Genomic DNA, 7,365 nt, shown 5'->3' on the forward strand with positions numbered 1-7,365 from the left:
CTTTCTATCAACGTATAAAAATTAGTTGATCCACATGTGATTAAGAAACAGAAAATAGGCTTATTGACTCCAAAACCTTACTGAATAGCTGTTTACGTATCAATAATTGGTAGTGCAAAATCCATAATGAAGGGGGTGGTAGGGAATAAATTATGTTTATTGGATTACTAGAGAGTGTCAAAGAACCAGTCACTTCTGCTTTTGCCCATCTGTTGCCATTGAATGGGCAATGAGAGAGTGTGTGCTCCCAGATATTCTGGTTTTGAAGGAAGAAAAGTACACTTCTGCTTTCCTGGGTAAAAGAGTATAGTCCCTTAATACAGTACCTGTAATTCCCATTGGTCTCTCTTTCTGGTACTAACCTGGCCCAACACTGCTTGGCTTCCAAGATCAAATTAGATTGGGTATTTCCAGTGTGGTGTGACTGTAGATAGTCAGTGGGGATTCACACTGGGATACCCAACTTGGATGAGAGAGTGTTTTTGAAAATGAATGAGTACTTAAGGGATAAGGTAAGTTTGAGAGAAAGACTAAGAAGAAAGGTAAGTATTACACTTCTGCAGTCCACAGGGGGGTCTCTGTTGCTATTGGATGCATTGCAGAAAGCAACCCTATATTGTGGATGAGAGAGTGTGAAAAAGAAGGGAAAAGAAACTTGTTTAGTCCCTTATTGTCTTGGCCTATAACAAACACATGCATGAGGGTTAATTCAACGATATCCCTTAATAACTCTTCAAATTAAAATATCCTTGTAGGGGATTCAGTTACTTTGAAATAACTCTTCAAATTAGAACATCCGTGTAGGGGATTCAGTTCTTTCACATCTGACCATATTTAATATAATCCATATAATAGATTATTGATGGAAACAATATGGATAAATACTTCAGATATATATTTATATTTTTTTACACTGACTACAATAATGGAGCCATTTTCTGACCAGATTGTGATGTTCATGATCCAGGCAAATGTGGAGGAGGAACATGATCTTGAAGATCAGGATCGTGATCATCAAATGTCTGCATTGGCATCAGAGTCAGTGCATGTATCATTTCCACATCCACGCCAGTATCGTACTAGGCGTGCACTGGAGGATCTGTCCGAGTTCGAGTTGATACAAAATTATCGCTTATCAGCTCATGAAATATATTCACTGTACGATCTGTTGGAGCCTGACCTGGAACCTCAGGCACGGACAAATCACGCAGTCAGTGGTTTCCAGAAACTGCTGGCTATGTTAAATTTTTGGGCGTCAGGCACATTCCAGCCTACTTTGTCTCAAACATGCGGTTTTTCATAGCCGACACTGTCGCGCTGTTTAACCCAGGTCATTAAGGCGTTCCGCAAATTACTGACCCAGTTCATTTAATTACCAGATATGGACAGCAGATGGAATGAGATCAAAATTGGCTTTTACAATGAATTTAAATTCCCCAATGTTCTGGGCACGATTGTCTGTATGCATGTGCAATTCAGACCGCCCAGGAATTCGAAAGAATGTTTTAGCGCAGCTCCATTCTACCCAATGATGGGAACTTTGCGGTCTGCGGTAAACCACGAAGTTAATTGGGGTCACTCTTGTGACTAGTTGAAGGGGGTAATGCCACGGCCGCAGGGACCTATATAAAAGTGTCCCCCGGCTGTTGCATTATCTCTCTGGCTAGTGGAGCCCGGTGCTGGTTTAAAAAATACGGGGGACCCCTACATCTTTTGTCCCCCGTATTTTTTGAACCAGGACCGGACGCAGAGCCCGGTGCTGGTTGCATAAATATGGGGGGGACCCTACGCATTTTTCCCCCTGTATTTTTTCAACCAGGACCGGATCAAAGAGCCCGGGGCTGGTTATGCTTAGGAGGGGGGACTCCACGCAATTTTTTTATTTACTTTAACACTTTAAATACTGTAAACAATGAAGCCCTGCACGGATCTCACAGATCCAGCCGGGCTTCATTGTGTGATATCCGGCAGTGTTTTACTAATCACTCCTGTAAAACACTGCCCGACAATACGAAGGACATCGACATCGGTGAGAAAAACTTGGCAGCTTAGTAAATTCACGAAAATGAGTTCAAAAAGTTGCAGTAAAATACGTCCGATAAAATTCGAGATTAAACTCCCATCAAATCAGCACAAACACAAATTTTAGTAAATATACCCCCAGGTCAGATGCTGGACCCCAACCTCCCTGATGTCAGTGTTACCTGTGTGTTGTTGCCTGCACCTGCTCTTCTTCTTTTTCCGGAGGCATGTCACGCTTTGATGTACCTTGTAAATAATACTATTTTTCTCTTCCACAGGTTTTCCCTGGAATGCACATCCATGACCTTGAATACCAAAGTGGACAGTGGAGCTAAGACCCTCACCCCCGCTACCATGCCAGCCTACCTCAAGACCTTCAATACCCCCACACCCCTTACATGCACACTTCTAAATTACATTTATAATATTTTATAAAGAAAAACACAAAACTTCTCAATTTAAAATTTTATTGAAGAAAAATAAACAGTCATATTTTTATTGTTCATAAAAAATAAATTACAAAAAAAAAAGTGTTTGTTCTTCATACATTCCTTGTTCTGGTGTATATTTCTGAAAAAAATAGAGAATCAGACTTAAGTAAAGGGCACTGTAACGATGTCACATTCACAATCCTTTCCCAAGAACATTTGTGGAACCACATAGCCCAGCCAAAACCCATTGCTGGACTGTGTGGCTCCACAAGTGCAGGCGGGTTAAGGTGGAGGAATCGTGGTGTCAGTGGTCTGTACTTTGACCCGCCTGCACTTGTGGAACCACACAGCCAAGCCAAAACCTTTTGCTGGACTGTGTGGCTCCACAAGTGCAGGCAGGTCGAGGTGGAGGAATCGTGGTGTCAGTGGTCTGTACTTTGACCCACCTGCGCTTGTGGAACCACACAGCCAAGCCAAAACCTATTGCTGGACTGTGTGGCTCCACAAGTGCAAGCGGGTCAAGGTGGAGGAGTCGTGGTGTCAGTGGTCTGTACTTTGACCCGCCTGCGCTTGTGGAACCACACAGCCCAGCCAAAACCCATTGCTGGACTGTGTGGCTCCACAAGTGCAGGCAGGTCAGGGTTTGTGTAAGTGTATTTAAACTGAAACATGCCATTACTCACCATTGTAAAGTCACCTAAAACAATGCTGTCCACGCCTCTTTGTTGACCATCCCTGAAGAATTTTAAAAATATGTGAATGCTCAAGTTACACAAAAGAGAATGCTCAAGTTACACAACTTTTTTTTACAGAGGTGTATTTCTTAAAAAATAAATGTGGTATCAGATATGCTCTTTGGCCCATCATATATGTAACCACAGGGAGCTTTCATCCTTTACCACATTCATACATGCCCACCCATGTATGGCTACATATAGCTCCTTGGTAGTACCCGATCAGGAAGGGGAAATACATATTAAATAAAAACAATACAAATTAAAAAACAAACTAATGGGAGGAAGAAAAATGGAAGCACAGAAAAATAAAATTTTAAATAATGAAAAAATACAACCGCACTACCATGTGTGGGGGCTGTCCTGATCCTCTTCCTCTGGAGGGGGCGATGGTGTCCTTGGTGGCTGTAGAGGGCATTGCGTTGGCTTTGGTGGGCGTGCTGGTGTAGCTGTTGAGGTCGGTGTCCACGTTGGTGGTGGAGTCATCTGGTAGACGGGGTACATCCCTTCATACCCTTGGTACTGCTGTGACTGTCCGTACCAGGGTTGTGGTAGAGCAAGGGCAGGAGGTGTCAGTGTGGCTGGTAGTGGCGGAGGTGGTGGTTGAATGACATATTGTTGACCTGTCCCTGGGAGTTTGTCGTAGATCAACTGGAGAACCGTTGTGATGAGCTGTGAGTTGGAAGCTGTCTGTTGATAGCTCTCCGACATGTTCTGGAGGCTTTGTGACTCACATGCCGTGTTCTCCACCAGCTTGTTGATGGATGTCACCAGAACGTGGAGGACGTCCAGAATTGCCCTGTTTTCTTCGTGCCTGGTCTTTGTCATTTCAGCCATGCTGTTGGCCATGGTCTGTTGCATTGCAACCATATTGTAGGCCATCTTCTCCATTGACTTCTCAATGGCCTCCAGTCTGGTGTTGACGACATCCCGAAAACTGTCCTGGCACTGTTGCATCTCTGATGCCAGGTTGTCTACCCTCTGAACTCTTGAGGGATCCTCCCCTTGCTGAATGTCTCTAACCAATTGCACTTGTACAGCTGAAGAAATTGTAAAAAAAAATTAGAAGTCCAATCCCACATATGTTTGAAGGATCACAAACTTTTCAGTTTCTTAAAAAAGTTATATTTATCTACTTACACAGGGGTGTAGAAACTGGGGGCTGCTGCACATCCACCTCGTCATCAGACTATTCCTGTAACAGATCCGGCCTGAAGTAGGGACCAATCCCTGATGCTAATCTGCTGCTGGTCTATGGCACATCTGTTTACAAAAGTATAAATAAAAAATAAAAAACAGTTAGTTAATAATATTAGAAAATATGGAAAAGCTCACAATGGACTCATATATTAACCTTCTGCATCCTGTGGTGCCGATGCTCCAGGAGCTTCTCCGGCCTCAAATCTTGAGACATTTCTTGGCTTGGGATTGACGCGTCGGCACGGCTAGCATCAAACCCTTGAAAAGTCTCATGCGTGAATCCTGAGGACTCAAACAGGTCGGGTGATGGGTCCACAGTATAAAGAGTCACGCTTTCTGATTCTTGAGGCCCTTGTGTCACAGTCTCTGAGCTCCTGGGGGATTGGTCCCGAGCTGGTGATGCCCTACGTACTGCTAATGTTTGGTGCACAGGTGATGGTCTGCGCACTGGTGATGTTCAGCGCGCAGGTGATGGTCGGCACGCTGGTGATGTCCAGCGCGCAGGTGATGGTCTGCGCGCCTGTGATTTCCGGCGCGCAGGTGATGGTCCGTGCGCTGGTGATATCCAGCGTGCTGGTGATGGTCTGCACGCTGGTGATGTCCGGCGCACAGGTGATGGTCTGCACGCTGGAGATGTCCTGCGCGCAGGTGATGTCCTCTGGGCAGGCGTGTCTAGGGGGAAGGAGAAACACACTTTAGCAAAGAAAATGAATAATAATTAAGCACAGCACATTTGAATGAATTCTTACCATCACGCCTCCTTTTGGACAGCTGGGCTCCTGTCATCTTCTGTCTTCTGGGCGGTTCTTCCTCCTTGGGAAAGCCAGCAGGGCGGGTGGAGTCCACTCTGCCTGGAACTCCTTGGACCATGACAGGGTTCATGCGCCTTTTGATGACTTCCTCCCAGGGCAGCCACTTTAAATTCAAAGTCGGACCACCTCCGGTTGTTGTCTTGTGTCTGCGCTGAATCCCCATCTTTTTCTTGGTCTATCTACGGCAGTAACGCTTCATACAGTTTCTGGTGTCCCGACGGTTTCCAGATACTGCAGTGACTTGATCCGCATTTTGCCTTTGCTGCTGTTGTCTGTGCCTTTGGTCCGTACAGAACGTTGTAGGACCGGTCGACGCCATCCACTAGGACACAGTTTTCTGCCTTGGTGTACCGGGGTCAGGCTCAGACTGGCCCACAGGGGAAACCACCGGTAGGCCCCACTGCCTGGGGGGCCCTCCTTCTCTAGGGATCAGGTTCTAGATTGTGCACTTGAATTATATATTATACATATGTTACCTTATACTGCACAGGATTTTGATGTATTCTCTACAGTACATTGCTGTCATTAATCTGGCACATTATCATGCATGCACTAGCATCAATTACTATATAAATTATCAAGGAGTCCAGACCAGGTACTCTATAATGGTTATCCAAACCTCTGTGGTGATTGGCCACACCTCCTTTGTAGCCTGGCCACACCTTTAATCATGGGCCCCTACCACTGCATACCGCCGGTGGGCCCTTCATGCTCCAGTCCGACACTGACCGGGGTCCATGCGGAATCTTCCGCCCTGTTTCTTCTCCAAAGGCTTCCTCGTCTGACTGATCCTCTGGCTGGCTTGTTGGCTTTTAGGAAAATACATTACACACAATTAATACAATAACAATGACCTGTTGGTGTGCCTCAGGGTGTGTCAGTGTTCCTGGCAGTGCGCAAAGTGGCCCGTGGGTGTGGTAAGGTGTATGCTAGTGTGGCTGCAGGTGCAAAAAGTAACTTATAATTACCTGTCTCGCCTTTTCTTTTTCCTCCTACGGCCTTGGTCCCTTGATCACCTTGGCTGCTCGCTGGATGACCTTGGCTGGTCAGCCATCTCCTCCTCCTGGGTCGGGGCCCACTTCTCGTCGCTGTCCAGTGAGTCTTCTGAGGAGTGGGGGGAAGGGGGGCGTGGGGAAGCTTTTCCCTGGACATGGACATTCCTGTTTTCAATAAATTTACAAAAAAAATAAAAAATAAACATATGTATCCCAAAACACAACCAAACACCACAAAAATATAACACAGACCCACCAGGCACCTCAAATTTAAATACCAAAAAAACCCACACATTTAAAAAATACAAAAACAGCAGCTAAACACCCAAGTACACTAAAGTCCACGCTACCATGCATGCTACAAAAATTCCAGTAGAAAACATTTAAAAATACACCAGCACACATAAAACCCCACCCAAACACCCCAAAGTCCACTAAAGCCACCCCTGCACCCCGACATGGCATGCTGCAATTAGACCAATGGTCAAGCATGACAAAAAAAACACATAAGAAGAGAACCTAGCAATCTGGTGGACCATTATACAATAGGTAGCATCTATCCTTGTGTATCAATGCCTATTTCCCTATAGATTGTAAGCTTGCGAGCAGGGTCTTCCTACCTCTATGTCTGTCTGTCTTTGCCCAGTTTTGTTCTATAACTGTTTTTCTAATTGAAAAGCGCAGTGGAATATGCTATATAAGAAACTGCTAATAAATAAATACTGTGTGGGGTAATGTGAATTTTGCTCATACTGTGTGGAGTAATGTGAATTTGGCTCATACTGTGTGGCGTAATGTCAATTTGGCTCATACTGTGTGGGGCAATGTGAATTTGGCTCATACTATGTGGCGTAATGTGAATTTGGCTCATACTGTGCGGGGTAATGTGAGTTTGGCTCATACTGTGTAGGGTAATGTGAGCTTGGCTCATACTGTGTGGAGTAATATGAATTTGGCTCATACTGTGTGGCATTATGTGAATTTGGCTCACGCTGTATGGCGTAATATGAATATGGCTCATACTGCATGGCATAATGTGATTTGGCTCATACGGTATGGGGTAATGTGAGTTTGGCTCATACTGTGTGGGGTAATGTGAATTTGGATCATATTGTGTGGGGTAATGTGAGTTTGGCTCATACTGTGTGGGCTAATGTGAGTTTGGCTCATA

The 7,365-nt window shown here is 45.0% G+C and overlaps 1 pseudogene; it reads right to left on the bottom strand.

Moving 5' to 3' along the window:
* Positions 1-314: 314 nt before the first annotated feature.
* Positions 315-432, bottom strand: LOC134912855 (5S ribosomal RNA; annotated as a pseudogene).
* Between the last annotated feature and the right edge of the window lie 6,933 nt (positions 433-7,365).

This window comes from Pseudophryne corroboree, chromosome 4, assembly GCF_028390025.1.
Source record: "Pseudophryne corroboree isolate aPseCor3 chromosome 4, aPseCor3.hap2, whole genome shotgun sequence".
Classification (NCBI taxonomy): domain Eukaryota; kingdom Metazoa; phylum Chordata; class Amphibia; order Anura; family Myobatrachidae; genus Pseudophryne; species Pseudophryne corroboree.